The following is an 18617-nucleotide window of genomic DNA, read 5'->3' as shown; positions in this document are numbered from 1 at the left end:
AGAGCTGTGACTGACCCAAGGTCACCCAACTGGCTTCACGTGGAGGAGTGGGGGAATCAAACCCCCGTTCTCCAGATTAGAGTCCACTGCTCTCTAACCCCTACACCACGCTGGCTCTCTGGACCAAGCTGGCGCCCTAGATTAACTGCTGCTTTGGAAAGAAATCTCCCGACTACCGATCCCGATGGCAAAACGTTTTGTACACGGTGCCCTGTAGCATGTTGTTATGGCTTCCCCTCCAAAGAATCCTGGGAACGGTATGCTCTGTCAGGACTACAACTCCCAAGTCCCCCAGGGAGAAAGAATCACCTTAAAACCAGTATAAAGTCTCTAGTGTTGATCTGCAGCCGACTTACAGCGACCCCGTAGGGCAATTCAAGGTAAGAGGCAAACAGAGGTGGGTTGTCACTGTCTGGCACTGCCACCCTGGACGTGGTGGTCTCCCATCCAAATACTAACCAGTTTAGCTTCCACGATCTGATGAGATTGGACCAGCCTGGGCCATACAGGATCAGCCCTTAATTCCCCTAAATACCGTGATTTCATACTTCTCCCCACATAGCAAGAGCAAACGTCAAAAAGTAAATGTAGTGCATGCTGGTATTAAGTAAGGCTTGTATCATTTTATTTTCTGCTCAAGGCGATAGCTCTAAGAGCAGTACTAGATAGACAGGTATGATATAGTGTATGTGTGGTATTTTGGCTGTTCTTGGGACGAGGGCACGGCAAAAAGAGCCGTCGGTCATGTGACGTTCTGCCCTGTTCCGCATGCAATTTTGGACGCTTTTTAAAAATATGCCCATTTCCCCCTCTAATCCTTCACACCTTTCCTGACCGTAACCCGATGCTCCCTCTAAGCTGTGGAGTGCTGTGAGCCAATATTCTACTTTGTGAGCGACTGGCATGAAAGCTGTGAGCGAGCGGTTTGGCTCCTGCGCAAATTAGTTTGCTCTGGAGCCCCATCCTTCCTGAGCTAAGGCAAAGAACGTGTGAGCCGGAGGCTAAAAAGCTGTGAGCTAGCTCACCACTAACTCAGCTTAGAGGGAACGCTGACTGTAACTGGTTGGCCTTTTTAGCCGAATATGCGGATCACTTTAGCCAAATATACACATATCCCTCTTGTGATCAATAACGATAACTGGCATCTAGGAGCTGCTGTGTGGGTGTTCAAAGCAGCTCACGTACGTTATCTCAGGGTGGAACTCGACCAGAGATGTACACCAGTGTTCCCTCTAAGCTGAGTTAGTGTGAGCTAGCTCACAGTTTTTTAGCCTCCAGCTCACACATTTTTGTCTTAGCTCAGGAAGGATGGCTCCAGGGCAAACTAATTTATGCAGTAGCCAAATCACCTGCTCACAACTTTAATGCCAGTAGCTCACAGAGTAGAATTTTTGCTCACAGGACTCCACAGCTTAGAGGGAACATGGATGTACACACGTGTGTCCCGACTGGTCACTTGAAAAATAAAATCTAAAACAGAACCCAGGAAGCAGAAGGTGAAGGGACACTTATCTCGTTCCACGTGACCGTCTAAAGATTTATTTAATCAAAATGGCACACGCAGCCGTTTTCTCCCCAGAGGGAGACCCAAAACGGCTTACGGCATCGCTATCCTCTCCACCACCAGCCTGTGGTTGACTTTCACCCCAAATGGCCCAAGGTCACCCAGTCGCCTTCCATGGTATGGCAGGGATTCGAACCTGCCTCTCCCTGCCTCTGGGTCTCCTGGAAACTTTGCTATCCTAAATAAATGTATGCTGAAGTCCTACTGATTTCAACGGAACTGGATGTTTTTAAAAGAAGGAATTCTCGGAGGAGACTGGCTCCTCTTCTCTTTCAGTCGCCAGGAATGCTCGCGAAACGCAGGTTTCAGCCCCGCCGAAACATACACAAGCATTCTGGAATGGTCAGGAGGAGTGACTACTTCCCACTGAAAGTGACCAGTGCCAAAAAAAAGTCCCAGCTCCCAGTTCCAACGTCCTTCCCCAAACCATATGCTAAAACTACGCGAATCGGAGAATCATCAAAGTCAAGCAAGACCTTAGAGAGAAACAAGATTTCGGGGGCGGGATCATCAAAGTCAAGTTACTCAGGATGTTCCCTCTAAGCAGTGGAATCTTGTGAGCCAAAATTCTGCTTTGTTAGCTGCTGGCATTAAAGTTGTGAGCCAGCCATTTGGCTACTGCATCAATTAGTTTGCTCTGGAGCCATCCTTCCTGAGCTGAGACAAAAAGGTGTGAGCCGGAGGCTAAAAAACGGTGAGCTGGCTCACACTCACTCAGCTGAGAGGGAACACTGCTCAGGACGCAAATGCAAAAAAAAAAGCCAGTTTGCACCAATGTTCCCTCTAAGCTGTGGAGTCCTGTGAGCAAAAATTCTACTTGGTGAGCTCCTGGCATTAAAGTTGTGAGCGAGCGATTTGGCTACTGCATGAATTAGTTTGCTCCGGAGCCATCCTTCCTGAGCTAAGACAAAAATGCGTGAGCTGGAGGCTAAAAAACCGTGAGCTAGCACACACTAACTCAGCTTAGAGGGGACACTGGTTTGCACTCCAGCTACTCCTTCGCATGGCTCAGTGGTGATATCACCCTCTCCCCCCCCCCCCACCCTCCCTTTTCTGCCTCCCAATCCCCTTCCCTGCCCACGCCGATCTCTCCAAATCTCCCTTCTCTCCTTTCTTTCTTTCTTACAGCCAAAAATGCCATCCCGGATCTCGTGCAGCATCCTTCGCCGGCTGCCGCGTGCCGTAACTGAATCCAAAGCGCCTTTCCTCCAAAAATGAAAAATAGCAAGCTGACGGTGGAGCGGGAAGGGTTGCACGCCCGCCGGCCGAGGGGGACTGTGCAGGATCGATGCCTTACCTTGCGGCAGGGGTCTGCAGAGCCTCCCGGAGCCTGTGACATGGGCGGGGAGGGGGGGCAGGCACCTGCCAGCGCCGTTCCCCGGCTGCCGGGGCTTGCACGACTGCAGTGAGGACTGAACCTGACTGCTGCAGAGGGAAGAGGCAATTAACTTCTCTGAATGCTCTAGCCAGAAAAGGGGTGGGGGGAGACAGGCTGCCTGCCTGGAAGACGAATGGGGGTTCGAACGGCCTCGCTGACATTCGGAACAGAAGCTCGCACCATCTCCCTACCCCGGTGGAATCTCCTCCTCCACCCCTTCCCCCCAAGTGGAACGGTCCTCCTCAGAACCAAATCTTCGCTGCAGGCAAGCAGGATGCAAAGTTGAAGAAAAGAAGCTAAGTTGGGAACAGCTGCCGGCCACCAAGGGGGGTCACCCCCAATGCTCCCTCTAAGCTGTGGGGTCTTGTGAGCAAAAAGTCTACTTTGTGAGCTACTGGCATTCAAGTTGTGAGCAAGAGATTTGGCCACTGCATCAATTAGTTTGCTGTGGAGCCCTCCTTCCTGAGCTGAGACAATAATGTGTGAGCCGGAGGCTAAAAAACGGTAAGCTGGCTCACACTCACTCAGCTTAGAGGGAACACTGGTCACCTCCCCCATACACACCTCAGGTGCCTAAGGCAGGAATTTATCATCCGCATGATGGGGGAGGGGGGAATTACACTGGCTCACCTTTCCCCAGCACCCCGAAATCTGCTGCCACCCCAAACTGAATCACTGCGCCTTACCTGCCAGGGCCAGCGGCAAGCTGCAAACCCGACGGCCCCAGTTTTCCATAGGGGAAGAAGGCGCTTATGTGGCAGGGTCCTTCGCCGGTCGACTGCCACCACGGCGCTCCCCTTCCATTTCTTTTTCGAGTAAAATGCAAGCCAGTCTTTTTTTTTTCTTGGCTTCCTCCGGCAATTTCCCGACGGGTGCTGAAATCCCGCAGTCCGCACGTAAGCGGAATATGGGATTTAGAAAACTGGGGGAGATCCTTCTCTTTTTCCCTTCGGAACCCGAAGGGAGGCTGTTCTATCAACAGAACAACAAGCTTTTAAAAGCCAAAAAAAAACCCCCAACCTAAAACCAGCTCGAGTCAGCTGCCGCAAAGGTCCCGCTACTAGATCCCTAACCAGCAACCTACCTTATTTGGTGAGGAACCATCGCAGGCTTCTGAAATGCATTTTTTGTTTGGTTTACATCTACCCTCCTTTCGCTGGGAAAATGACAGAGGTGGCCCGGGAGACGCGGGAAACTGCTCCGACTGTTTACATGCCTCGGGATTAGGACGGAGAGGTGGACAAACAAGGGGAATGTTCGAACACGACGGCCCATAGCCATTTCAGGCCAAGCTGGGGGCCGCGCGCATGCCAGTAGTACGGCTGCAAAGCTTCTACCGCCCGTGCTGACGTGCGCGGGAGGAATTCAGTGGCTCTCTGCATGTGTGCAAGACTCTGCGCTTGCACATCGGGACCCAGTTGGGAGGCCCTTTGGCTTATGTGTCATACACAGACCCAGGCAACATTCTGCGTTCTTCAGATGGGCACCTGCTAAGAGCCGGAAGCGAATCCAAAGGGCTTTGCTGCGGCGGCAGTGTCAAGTGCAGCGGGTCTCAAAGAGTGGGTCACAAGCGGGCGGCAGTTATGTCATAGGTGTGACGTGGGGCTCGAGTCCCTGAGATGAGAGAGGACGTTCTGGGACCGATGCTCCCTCTAAGCTGTGGAGCCTTGTGAGCAAAAATTCTACTTTGTGAGCTCCTGGCATGGAAGTGGTGAGCGAGCCGTTCGGCTGCTGCGTCGATTAGTTTGCTCTGGAGCCCCCATCCTCCCTGAGCCGAGACAAGAATGTGTGAGCCGGAGGCTAAAAAACTGCGAGCTAGCTCACACTCAGTGTTCCCTCTAAGCTGAGTGAGTGTGAGCCAGCTCACAGTTTTTAAGCCTCCGGCTCACACATTTTTGTCTCCGCTCAGGAAGGAGGGCTCCAGAGCAAACTAATTTATGCAGCAGCCAAATCACTCGCTCACAACTTTAATGCCAGTAGCTCACAGAGTAGAATTTGTGTTCACAAGACTCCACAGCTTAAAGGGAGCATTGCTCACAGGGTGTCTGTTGTGGGGAGGGGAAGGGGAAGGAGTTTGTAAGCCCCTCTGAGACACCTTTGGGTAGTGAAGGGCGGGGTATAAATCCAATCTCTTCTTCTTCTTCTAGATCAAAGTGACAGAATGAGCTGAATTTTGGAGTATCCCTTGTTAAGTATGCTGATGTGACTTTGGGTTAGTCACAAGTTCTCTCAAGGGTAGTTCTCGAAAGAGCTCTCTCAGCCCCACTATCTACCTCGCAGGGTGTCTGTTGTGGGGAGGGGAAGGGAAAGGAGTTTGTCAGCTGCTCTGAGACACCTTTGGGTAGTGAAGGGCGGGGTATAAATCCAATCTCCTCTTCTTCTAGCTCAAAGTGACAGAATGAGCTGAATTTTGGAGTATTCCTTGTTAGGTATGCTGGTGTGACCTTGGATCAGTCACAAGTTCTCTCAAGGGCAGTTCTCGAAAGAGCTCTCTCAGCCCCGCCTGCCTCACAGGGTGTCTGTTGTGGGGAGGGGAAGGGAAAGGAGACTGTAAGCCGCTCTGAGACACCTTTGGGTAGTGAAGGGCGGGGTATAAATCCAATCTCTTCTTCTTCATCATCTCTTCTTCTTCTAAAAAAGCCATTCGCTCATTTGCAAAAATAAAACATTTCATAAGATTGTTTTCAGTGGTCCCTCAGATTTCCCTTTCTTCCAGTTGGAAAAACGTTTTTAATGTTTTTTTGGGAGAGGAGTGGGAAAAGAAGGGGGTTTCTCTCAAATCCTCGGAGTCCTCCCACCTCTGGAGTTCGTAGGAGAAGATGCTGTATCATGCCATTGACCCAGTATGGGAATGAACCTTTCCCTTTAAAGAACTCCGGGAAGGCCCAGAGTGTCAGCATGTCAAAACAGCAAGGTGGAGAGTGCTGAGCAGGACATAAGGGGGGAGATCGAATGTGAATGGACCGCTCAGCTGACAAGTTATTCCTGGCAAGCGGCGGGAATGAGGCCTGCGAGGAGGAATGCCTGCCGCAAAGTGAGAGCGGACTCTGGGGCTGATGAAGCAGAGATCAGACCAGATACAGCCACCACGGCTGCCTTCGTTAAACACACACACACAGACATCTGCGCTTCCACCAGGCCAAAGTTTTAGCTCTGGGTTAGCCCAGCAGAAGGACATTTCTTCCAGAGTGGATTCTCTGTTCTTCTGTTAGGGAATTTTAATAATGGCTAAAAATTTCCTAAAATCAGAGCCAGTTTGGTGTGGTGGGTGGTTCAGGGTGGGTGGACTCTAATCTGGGAGGACCGGGTTTGATTCCCCACTCCTCCACATGCAGCGGCTGGGGTGACCTTGGGTCAGTCACAAGTTCTTTCAGAGCTGTTCTCTCAAGGGCAGTTCTCCAAAGAGCTCTCCCACCTGCCTCACTGGGTGTCTGTTGTGAGGAGGGGGGAAAGGAAAGGAGACTGTAAGCCACTCTGAGACTCCTTCGGGTAGAGGAGGGAGGGGTATAAATCCAATCTCCTCCTCCTCCTCTTCTTGTTCTTCCTTCATTGTTTGGAAACATCATTTCCCTCTTCTCTAATTTGATCCTCACAACCACCACCTTGTGAAGCAGGTTAGGCCCAGAGAGAGCGATGGACCCAATCGAGCTGCCATAGCAGAGCAGAGATTCAAACAGGCCCCCCCCCCACATCCTAGCCCAACACCAAGATGGCTCTCAGTGTCTCACTGTTGGTTCCACAAAGTGGAATGGTCAGGGCTAGGGACAGACTACCGGATGGAGGTTCATTGAGGAAGCCAGAAGAAGAGAAGAAGAGAGAAGAGATTGGATTTATACCCCGCCGCCCACTACCCGAAGGAGTCTCAGAGCGGCTTACAGTCTCCTTTCCACAACAGATACCCTGTGAGGTAGGTGGGGCTGAGAGAGCTCTTTTGAGGACTGCTCTTGAGAGAACAGCTCCGAGAGAACTTGTGACTGACCCAAGGTCACACCAGCAGCTGCATGTGGAGGAGTGGGGAATCAAACCCATTTCTCCCAGATTAGAGAAGAAGAAGAGAAGACGAGATTGGATTTATACCCCACCCTTCACTACCCAAAGGAGTCTCAGAGCGGCTTACAAACTCCTTTCCTTTCCCCTCCCCACCACAGACACCCTGTGAGGGAGGTGGGGCTGAGAGAGCTCTTTCGAGGACTGGCCTTGAGAGAACAGCTCCGAGAGAACTTCTGACTGACCCAAGGTCACACCAGCAGCTGCATGTGGAGCAGTGGGGAATCAAACCTGGTTCTCCCAGATTAGAGTCCGTGCTCTTGACCACGACACCAAACTGGCTCTCCAAAACCACACATGGCCTTCGCTTGCTCCTTACCTGGGTTCCTCTGGGCTGTTATTCTGAATGAAAGCACAATACGATGGTGTGATTGTGTGGATGTCGAGACCAAGAGATTGGCCAAGAAGAGAAGAAGAAGAAGAGAGAAGAGATTGGAGTTATACCCTGCCCTTCACTACCCAAAGGTGTCTCAGGGTGGCTGACAAACTCCTTTCCCTTCCCCTCCCCACAACAGACACCCTGGGAGGTGGGTGGGGCTGAGAGAGCTCTGACAGAAAGTGCTCTTTTTCAAGGACAGCTGTGCCAGAGCTTGTGACTGACCCAAGGTCACACCAGCAGGTGCAAGTGGAGGAGTGCGGGAATCAAACCCAGTTCTCCCAGATTAGAGTCCGCACACTTAACCACTACACCATACTGACCTTGTTCCTGTTCCATATACTTTTCTGAGTGCTCACCTACAGGGCATGTCTGCCTGCCACCCCAGTCACCAGTCTCATGACTTCTGAGCATCCATGCCAGGGCCTAAAACCCAGCTCAGCTGAACCTTATCAGAGAGTCGATCCCTAGATTTTTATTTTACAATGGACTGCACCCAGGAGGGATACATATTCCTGATATGTATACCTCTCCTGCGCATTCCTTGGACAGGCAAAGGTGACAAACAAGCAAGTATTGGAGCGCATAAAACCAGACATGCCATTGGAATAAAAAAAAATCACAAAACTGCGACTGACTTATTTCAGCCATGTCATGCGGAAGAACTCGCTAAAAAAAAAGCAATTATGCTTTGATCGGTTCGCGGCAGAAGGAAACCGGGCCGCCAAAGAACACGGTGGCTAGACACCATAAAAATCGACACCAGCCTGAGCATGGAACAACTCAGAGAAACAGTACAAGATCGGAAAATGTGGAGAGAGCTGGCCCATAGAATCGCCAAGAGCAGAACCTGATTGGGAAATCAAGCCTCTGGCAGATTTGGGGGGGCGGGCAGCATCCCAGGAGAAAAATGTAAAAGAATAATAAAGGCCACAGCTACTTATCACAATTTCTGACCATAGAGTTTCTGGCGATTCCTAGAACTACCCTTGTCACTTCTGGGCAGCTCTAGGAATCATCAGGAACTCTATGGTCAGATGTTTTGGTAAGCCGACTGGGGTGCTGCATGTCCCCCCTCTCCTTCACCCCTTGCTGTCTAAGCGAGGAACGCTGGCTCCCAAAATCTTGAACCCGTACAACTTGGCTGAAGGACAGCTGGATCAGGAAATTGCTAGTGAGAAGCTGAAAACTCGCTCGAATGTTCGCTCTCACGGTCTCGTGCCGCCCGAGGAACCAATGCTCAGTTTCCTTATCTAGAGAAAAGGAAGCTTCTGTATTTATTTTGCAAAGCTGAATCGGCTGGGGGGGGGGAACCCCATGAGTTTTTACACTCAACAGAGCTCCCATCGCAGGCGCCGTGAACATGCCTCCTGCCACACTGGAAAGATAAACACAGACCCTTTCCTGAGCATAACAGAGCCCCTCCTGAAACCCTTTTTGCTAACAGCCTCTCCCTTCCACCTGCCTGGAGTCGTAAAGCTTAGCTAGTTAAGAAGATTGGTACAGCTGGGCACTGCTGGAGAAAGCACTTGGCTTTCGGGCCAGCTCAGCCGATGACCGACGAAGGCCAATGCGGCCACAGTGACGCCATCTTTCCCACTGGCAGCCCCTCGCAGGCACCGCTTTCCTTGCATTTTTAGCCTCCAGCTTACAGATTTTTGTCTGTGCCCAGGAAGGAGGGCTCCAGAGCAAACCAATTTCTGCAGTAGCCAAATCACCCGCTCACAACTTTAATGCCAGTAGCTCACCAAGTAGAATTTCTGCTCACAAGACTCCACAGCTTAGAGGGAACATTGGAAGCTGAGGCTTCGAAGTCATAAATGCAAGCAAATGAAATGGGTCAACCGGCAACCACGTTCAACCAGCAAAGCCACGCTTAATGCAAGATCTGTGGAAGCCTTGACTCCATTCTGTCTCATGCCAGCCACCCGGCTCTCTGTCTGAGTCCCTGAGACGGCACCTTTAGCCATCAGAGTGGCACCATGAGCCATCAGATCCGGGAAAGCTGAAAAACAGAGGATTCTGGTAGCAGTACAAGAACTCGTGTACCACCCACCCACATAGCCCCATTCACACCACTCCAGCGAGAGCACTTGACATTTCACGTCTGCGGGATAAACCCAGGCAATTTCAGGAGAAGGGGGCAGGGCTCGTGAAATAACTGGAACGCCATAAAAATAACTCGATCGTTGCCATCTGCTTCCGACTCGGCAAGGCAAACGCTTTCGCTCGGCAGGGAGGTTCGAGCCCCAGGTCCACATTTTGACATTTCCAGTTTAGAAAAGCAGGTAGCTGGGCTGGGAAATGTCACTGCTTTTTTGAATTTTATTTTATTTTATTTCGTTACATTTATGAATCGCCAAATCCCCCACAAAATGTGGGGCTGTAGGCAACGGACAAGTTTGAAATTATTAAAAACCGTAAGCTATAGCCAACATATTAAAGGTAAAGGTTCCCTTGCTCGAAAGCCAGTCGAGTCCGACTCTAGGGTCGCTGTGCTCATCTCCGTTTCAAAGCCGAAGAGCCAGCGCTGTCCGAAGACGTTTCCGTGGTCATGTGGCCGGCATGACTAAACACCGAGGTGCACGGAACGCTGTGACCTTCCCTATAGCCGACATATTATACACAGTTAAAACAAGTGGCGAATTTGTGTTTTGTAGTTCCCTCCCGTTCCTGGATTGTGAGTGTTTTTCTGAGCACGGGGAGGGAAGAACTCACAAGGGATAGGAAATTCAGGTAGGGCAGGTTGCCTTCTGCCCCTCCTACGCCGCTCTCTAGAAGAACAGAGTGGCCCTCAAGAATAGTGAATAGTTGCCCCGACCCGGATAGCCCAGGCAAGCCCAATCTTGTCAGATCTCAGAAGCTAACCAGGGCTGACTCTGGCAAGTCCTTGGATGGGAGACCTCCTTGGAATACCAGAGGTGGGAGGTGGGGGCAGGCTTTATTCAGCCCCCTCTCTGAATAGCCTCCAGGCCCCCAGTAGAGGTCAGGAGAGATATAGCGCCATGATACCAATTTTAAAAAAACAACAACACTCTACAATGGTGAATAGTTGTCTGCAGGGATCATTTCCTGCAGGAGCGCACAGGAGCGGAGCTCCGGCAGTAAAGAGCCCAGGGGGCGGGCACATGCAACAAGCCCCGCTCCCTGCTCCCAGCAGCCCTCAGTCAGAGCAAGAAGCACCCAGGTAAGCTGCAGAGCCCCCCCCCCCGGCCTCCCGGCCCAAAACAGTCCAGTGGCACCTTTAAGACCAAGTTTTATTCAGGTACAAGCTCTCCCTCCTCTGTGAGGACAGATCTGCACGTCCCCCCCCCCGCAATAGCTAGCAATCCAAAACAGTCCAGTGGAGCCTGAGCGGTGGGTGTTGCCTTCTAACACAATTCAGGTGATGTCAGGGGGTGTGGCCTATGCAAATGAGTTATGCTAATTAGTTACGCTAATGAGCAAGCACAAAACAAAAGTCCGTCCGTACCTTAACGTATGTTTGTTCCGGCTTGGGTTTTCATGGGAAGGCGCTACAACGGTAGCATGAGCATACTCAGAGTTAGGAATGGCGAACCCCTAGACTCAGGGAGAGATATAGTAGATTCAAAAGCACACACCCCCTACTACGGGCCAATCGGCCTGACTCCCGCGAGCGGGAACAAGTACCTGGGCCGTTAATACTAAAAGCTGGGAACCGAACGCAGTCTCACGGATGAGTTATCTGGAGACACTACATCTGCAGCCTACAAGGTCAGAGATAAGGAGAGGAGAAGTGCAGGGAAAGGAATTCAGCTCAGGCTGGTACACAGGACAGGGAGGGGGTCCTGGAGGGGCCCCTTAACCTGATGGCAGCATAGCTGACATTCTGCCCACCCAAAGACCAGCCTCCCGCCCAGTTCGGGAGACATCCCAGTCATTCCGGGAGACCTCCTGGTTTCTCCGGGAGTCTCCGGTGAAAGTCCCGCAAGTGCTTAGGGGCCCAAATATCCCCTACTTCCACCCATTCACGGTGCTGGGGTCCAAAGTCCAACCATTCCACCAGATAAAACAGTTTGCCACGTTTGAGTTTAGAGTCCAGGATCTTAGAGATCTCAAAATGTTCTTCACCCTCCACCACGATGGGAGGGGGCTCCGGTTTCGAGGGGCGCCAGGGGCTATGATCCGGATCCAGAGCAAAACTATTTGATGCAGCAGCCAAATCGCTCGCTCGCAACTTTAATGCCAGGAGCTCACCAAGTAGGATTTTTGCTCACAAGACTCTACGGCTTAGAGGGAGCATTCGCACCAGAACCAGATGTCATCCCTGACTCGTGCTCTTTTCAGAAGCAGGTCCCAGGCTGGAAAATACTCATGTCGTTGGGATGGCCTCGTGGTCATATGGTGCTGTCCGAAAACAAGTTTCCAGCAGCGGTGGCCACCTGAGGAGTAAGCATGCAGCCTGCCTTGTATCAATGTTTTTCTAATTTGCAGTTTGCATCGTGGTTTTCCTAGCCAGACGGCAACCCTGCCTATATCACTAGGGCAGGAGCCAGTTTGGTGTAGTGGTACCCCTCCCCATAAGTGGCCAGTCTTCATTATGTCCTCTATCATTAACAGCTTCTCCGACGAACATATGAAGCCACCAAAAGTTGAGTGAAATAAGGTGGGGTATCTAGTCCATCTAGGACAGCGTCCTGTCTCCCAGACTTGCCGATTAGTGCACTGAGGCCAAAGCCATCCCTGTCGCTGCCGACCAACAACTGGTATTCATCCACCTGGACTGAATAGTGACCTAGGTTTCCTGTCTCATTACCAATGCTGATTTCTCCACACCTACGACCTATCTGCATATCTCACCTGAATCCAATCACACCTGCTATTATCATTCACTTGCTATTGCCATTTGCCTGCTAATGCCATTTGGCATCTGAAATCACTCTACTTTCCCATAAATAGGACAGATGGACTCTCATTCTAGCTGTATCTGAAGTGAGCAGTGACTTAGAAAAGCTCATCCCCTGCTACATATTTTGCTAGTCTTTAAGGTGCTGTTGGGCTCTTGTCCTTTTCTACTGTGACAGGCGGACTAACATGGCTATCCATCTTGATATTCAGAGATACACTGCTTCTGAGCATGGAGGTTCTAGTTAGCTGTCCCGGCCAACAGCCATCACTGAATCTATTTTCTACAGGTTGGCTTGATCCCCCTTTAAAGCTGGCTAAGCAAACGGCCCATCTCGTGGCAGGTGTGGAGGAGAACTTCCTTTTTTTCTGCCCTGAATCCACCACCCATCAGAGGATGACCCAAAGTTTTAGGACGATGGGAGGGAGGGAGACGTTCCCTGTGCTTTCTCCACCCCGTGCCTAATTTTAACCTCTGTCCTGTCTCCCTTACGTGAAAGGAGCTGAATACGAGAGCGACTTTCTTTTTTCCAAATCATGTATTGCACAAAATGTATTTCTTGGCTTTGGTTCGTGCACGCCCAGCGCTCTGGACTCCAAGGTCTTCCCGTGCCGGGACTCTGAGCGATTCACGGCCGTTCCTCTGCCTGGCCTCCCACACACAGAGCGCCAGGCAAGGCTATTATCAACTCCTGCCTCTGCTGCTGCGCTGGGAACGCTGGACACGGCCCTCTCTGCGGGCCCTCGCTTCTCGCCGCTTACGTCTCCACGTGAAACTCAGCCAGGCCTGCCACACACAAACATTAAAGGCAGCAGAGGGCACTACGAACCTGGAAGAAGGAGAAAAAACCCACAACGTGTGTGTGTGTGTGTGTGTGTACCAATACTCCCTTCTAAGCTGTGGAGTCTTGTGAGCAGAAATGATGCTTTGTGAGCTGCTGGCATTAAAGTGGTGAGCGAGCGATTTGGCGACCGCATGAATTAGTTTGCTCTGGAGCCATCCTTCCTGAGCTGAGACAAAAAGGTGTGAGCCGGAGGCTAAAAAACTGCAAGCTAGCTCACACTCACTCAGCTTAGAGGGAACACTGGACTGTGTACATGTGCAATCTGAAGGGGTATGTGCAATTTGCTTCTAAGCTGGAAACACCTTCAAGACCTTCTGCATTTTGTCCCCTCCCCCCACAGCTACTGTTCCTCGCACCCAAACACCCCATTTGCCTGACCGCCAATGCCCCTGGGGAGCCTCTGTTTGTAACAACGGGGCAAACATGCCCATATGCATACCCATATGGGACAAGCAGTGGCTCCCATGAGCCAGTTTGGTGTAGCGGTTAGGAGCACGGACTCTCGACTGGGAGAACCAGGTTGGATTCCCCATTCCTCCACATGTGCAGCTGCTGGTGTGACCTTGGTTCAGTCACAAGTTCTCTCAGAGCTGTTCTCTCAAGGGCAGTCCTCGAAAGAGCTCTCTCAGCCCCACCAACCTCCCAGGGTGCCTGTTGTGGGGAGGGGAAGGGAAAGGAGATTGTAAGCTGCTCTGAGACTCCTTCGGGTAGTGAAGGGCGAGGTAGAAATCCAATCTCTTCTTCTATCTCAGGTAAGGCTCTTATCCCCCCCCCAAACTGCAGTCTAAAACGCAACCAACCCTGCACCCGATAAGTGCATTATTTTATTTTTTTTAAAAAAGCTGGGAGGTCCAGTCCGCTGCAGCCCATTCCTGCCACTTTATTTTTCGTTTTTACTCCATTTATACCCTGCCTTTCTCCCCAGTGGAGCCCCAAAGCGGTTCACATCATTCTCCCCTCCGACATTTTACCCGCACAACAGCCCTGCGAGGCAGGTGAGGCTGACGGTATGCGACTGGGCCCAAGGTCACCCAGCAGAATTCCGTGGCGGAGTGGGGGGGATTCGAACCGGGGTCTCCCAGATCCTAGTCTGACGCACTGTGCTGTTGGGCTCTTGCACTGTCCCAATAAGAGCTTCCCAAACTTATTTGGCCTACTGCCCCCTTTTCAGAAAAAAAATTTTTTTTACTCAGCGCCAGTGTTCCCTCTAAGCTGAGTTAGTGTGAGTTAGCTCACAGTTTTTTAGCCTCCGGCTCACACATTTTCGTCTCCGCTCAGGAAGGGATGGGCTCCAGAGCAAACTGATTTACGCAGCAGCCGAATCGCTCGCTCACAACTTTAATGCCAGTGGCTCACAAAGTGGAATTTTTGCTCACAAGACTCCACAGCTTAGAGGCAGCATTGCCCAGCGCCCCCCTAGACATCTACCTTCAAGAAGTGGACAAAAAGATGCAGTTTGTGGATCTGCCCCTAGATCGTTCCAGCACCCCCGAGAGGGCGGTATTGCCCACTGAACTGAGCACAGCCCTGCCTTTCTGTTACCTGTCTCCGGCAAATCTCTGTTATGATTTTCTGCTTATTTTCTGCCTCCTGGGAATGCCTTTTATTAAAAGGTAATTGTTTCATCTGTCACTTTGGGGCTCGCTCGGCTCGCTGAAGGAATGAAAACTCGCCGGAATCACATTCATTTCCTGGAAATGAGCATCTTCATGGCCTAAGGAACGAAAGCACTTGAACAGCAGAAAAACAGGCAGGTGAAGTTTGCACCCCGGGTACAGGAAGACGTCAGGGTTTGATCGGAGACCAGGGGCCTCTCCGTGACCCTTGGGTGGGGACGGCTGCGGGGAAGACACACGGGAATGCTCCATGCGCAGATTCTTAGCAGGGGCAGGAAACATCGCACATCACGCCATCGCAGCACTCCTTACCGGCGCTTCTGGGCTGAAATGGAACCGGTTTCCCACCCCACCCCCCGTGTGAACAAAATACAGATTCTGCACCGTGAAGACGCTAGGGCCTGAAGCAAGGCCACCCTGCACCCAGACGTTCAGGCAGGGTGGCACCGTCGGCTTCTATCGCCGCGACTCCTAGCTGATGAGTGGCCGTTTAGAAACATCTGTTGTCGCACGCGCCAAGATTTCGCTTTCCACACACGTCAGCAAATGTTCCTAAAGCGATGTTGGCAGCGTCGATTCTGAGACTTGAACGGAGAGCATCTTCGGTCTGCGTGCTGGCATCCTGTCGAAGCCAGCGGCTGTAAGGCAGTACGAGAGAGGCGGCTTGGGCCTACTAGGTCCTAGCAAGGCTTCTCTGTAGCTTACGGTACTTGACCACAAGTCATTTTGACACTGTTCTTTAACAGTGTCCAATGAAAGCAACAGCCGGGCGAATTAAAGGGTTCTTTCCCAAGCTGCGGGCCAGGCTAGTACTGCTTTCTCGTGGCACACATCAGACAACCAAAAAGCCTCCTTGGCCACCCAAGTTCATGCTCATGGAGGGGCTTGCCTATTGCATCTCTGTGTGAGTTCCCATTCAGATTCCACCGAAGGGTCAAGAAGCATTTTTTTTCCAAGCCAGTTTGCCCGGGGATCCTAGAGGTTTTTTGCCCCCTTCTGGGCATGGAACACGTGTCCCTGGGGGTGGGGGGTGGAAAAAGATATTTGCCAATTCCCTGCATTGTGCATGGGGTTGGACTAGATGACCCTGGAGGTCCCTTCCAACTCTATGATTCTATGATTCTAAGGGCAAGAAAATCCTGCAGTTTTTTACTGCACAGGTGTAACGGCATCATTTAATTACTTCTAGGCTCAAGTGGTTAAGACGCTGAACTGCAGGCTGTGGAAGGTCGGTAGTTCAACAGTTCAAGACCCGGGTGCCGCATGACGGAGTGAGCTCCCGTCTCTAGTTCCAGCTCCTGCCAACCTAGCAGTTCGAAAGCAAGACATTGCAAGTAGATAAATAGGTACCACTTCGGTGGGAAGGTAACAGCGTTCCGTGCGCCTCGGTGTTTAGTCATGCCGGCCACATGACCACGGAAATGTCTTCGGACAGCGCTGGCTCTTCGGCTTTGAAACGGAGATGAGCACCGCAACCCTAGAGTCGGATTCAACTGGCTTTCGAGCAAGGGGGAAACCTTTACCTTTACCTTTAATGCAGAAATGAAAGACAATTACCTGCCCGCAGAGGGGTTGTCTGTTGTGTCTCTGCATGACTCACTGCTGTGGACTCGCTCCCTTCCAATCGGCCTCTGCTGGGTAACTCTGCACTGGGGTGACTGGATCATTACAATCACTTCTGACACAGCACAGTCCCATACCCTCAGAGAGGCACATGTGTCATGAGGGCCTGTGAAACTTCGATCAACTCTGAGAGCAAATCTTTCCAGTGTAAGAATGAAGTTTGCTTCCAGGGTGAATTTGTGTTTCCATTTGCATAATTTCTGAGCTATCAGAAATCCGGGAAATACTGGAAGCCAGCGTGATGGTATCGCAGTAAGATTGGGCCGACCCAGGTTCAGATCCTCATGAGCTTCACTGGGGCACCCTGCATGAGCAAATTTCACTCAGTGTAACCTTCCTCACAGGGCTGTTGTGAGCATAAAATGGAGGAAGGAAGAATCAGGCTGAGCTCTTTGGAGAAAGAACAGGGAAAACATACTATCTATTCATTTACTGCATGTCTACCTTGCCTAGCCCTGGCCTAGGTGGGCCCAAGCTAGCCCAATATCATTAGGTCTTGGAAACTAAGTAGGGTAAAGAACAAAAGAACATCAGGAGAGCCCTGCTGGATCAGACCAGTGGTTCATCTACTGCAGCATCCTGTCTCACACAGGGGCCTCAACCAGTTCCTCTGGAGGGCCAACAACAGGGCAGAGAGGCCGAGGCCTTCATAAGAACATGAGAAGAGCCCTGCTGGGTAAGACCAGTGGTCCATCTAGTCCAGCATCCTGTCTCACAGAGTGGCCTCAACCAGTTCCTCCGGAGGGCCAACGGGCACAGAGGCTGAGGCCTTCCCTTGATAAGAACATCAGGAGAGCCCTGCTGGATCAGACCAGTGGTCCATCTACTGCAGCATCCTGCCTCACACAGTGGCCTCAACCAGTTCCTCTGGAGGGCCAAGAACAGGGCAGAGAGGCCGAGGCCTTCTCCTGATAAGAACATCAGAAGAGCCCTGCTGGGTCAGACCAGTGAGGGTCCATCTAGTCCAGCATCCTGTCTCACACAGTGGCCTCAACCAGTTCCTCTGGAGGGCCAGCAACAGGGCAGAGAGGCCGAGGCCTTCCCCTGATGTTGCCTCCTGGCTCTGGGATTCAGAGGTTGACTGCCTCCGAATGTGGAGGTTCTCCTCAGTCACCGTGGCCAGTAGCCACTGATGGACCGATCCTTCATGAATCTTCCTAATCCCCTTTTAAGGTTGTGTATTCCTGTGACCATCACTACATCCTCCGGCAGCAAATTCTTTACACTCTCGATGTAAACAACTATTTCCTTTTGTCCTTCCAGAACCTATCAGCTTCATTGAATGCTCCTGAGTTCTAGTGTTTTGGGAGGGAGATTAAAAAATGCTCTTTGCCAACTATCTCCACCTTATGCATAATTTCATAAACCTCTTATCACGTCACCCCTCAGTCGTCTCTTTTCTAAACTGAAAAGTCCTGGACTCTTCTGCCTCTCCTCTGAAGGAAGGTGCTCCATTGGTTGCCCTCCTCTGTACTTTTTCCAGCTCTGCAATGTCTTTTTTGGGATACAGGGACCAGAACTGTACACAATATTCCAAATAAGGCCACCCCATAGATCTATACAGGGCTGTGTTCCCTCTAAGCTGAGTTGCTGTTTGCTAGCTCAGTGTTTTTTCGGATCCGGCTCACACATTTCCGTCTTAGCTCAGGAAGGGACGGCTCCAGAGCAAAGTAATTTATGCTGTAGCCAAACTGCTCGCTCACAACTTTAATGCCAGTAGCTCACAAAGCGGAATTCTTGCTCACAAGACTCCACCGCTTAGAGGGAACACTGATACAGGGGCATTGCAATATTGGCCATTTTATTCTCAATTCCTTTCCTGATAATCCCTAACACAGAGTTCGCCTGTGCAGAAAAGGGCAACTCGAATGATAAGAGGGTTGGAACACTTTCCCTATGAGGAAAGGATAAAGCGCTTGGGGCTCTTTAGCTTGGAGAAACGAGGACTGAGGGGTGACATGATTGAGGTTTATAAGATTATGCATGGGAAAGAGCAGGTAGAGAAAGAGGTACTTTTCTCCCTTTCTCACAATACAAGAACTCGTGGGCACTCCATGAAATTGCTGAGCGGTCGGGTTAGAACCAATAAAAGGAAGTACTTCTTCACCCAAAGAGTGATTAACACTTGGAATTCACTGCCACAGGAAGTGGTGGCAGCTACAAGCATGGACGGCTTCAAAAGGGAATTAGATAAGCATATGGAGCAGAGGTCCATCAGTGGCTATTAGCCACAAGGTATAGACAGGGGCTCTGGGGCAAGTGATGCTCTGTCTTCTTGGTGCTTGGGGGGGGGGGTTAACAG

General features: G+C 51.2%; 1 protein-coding gene across 1 annotated transcript in view; it reads right to left on the bottom strand.

The window, feature by feature from the left end:
* Positions 1 to 18617, bottom strand: part of LOC107115818 (ras-associating and dilute domain-containing protein-like) — a gene marked incomplete at its 3' end in the record, with an annotated part of 28886 nt that overhangs the window by 6336 nt on the left and 3933 nt on the right. The window lies entirely within an intron of this gene.

This window comes from Gekko japonicus, unplaced genomic scaffold (genome assembly GCF_001447785.1).
Source record: "Gekko japonicus isolate JY-2015 unplaced genomic scaffold, Gekko_japonicus_V1.1 scaffold4605, whole genome shotgun sequence".
Taxonomy (NCBI): domain Eukaryota; kingdom Metazoa; phylum Chordata; class Lepidosauria; order Squamata; family Gekkonidae; genus Gekko; species Gekko japonicus.
This window is presented reverse-complemented; position numbering and strand designations above follow the sequence as displayed.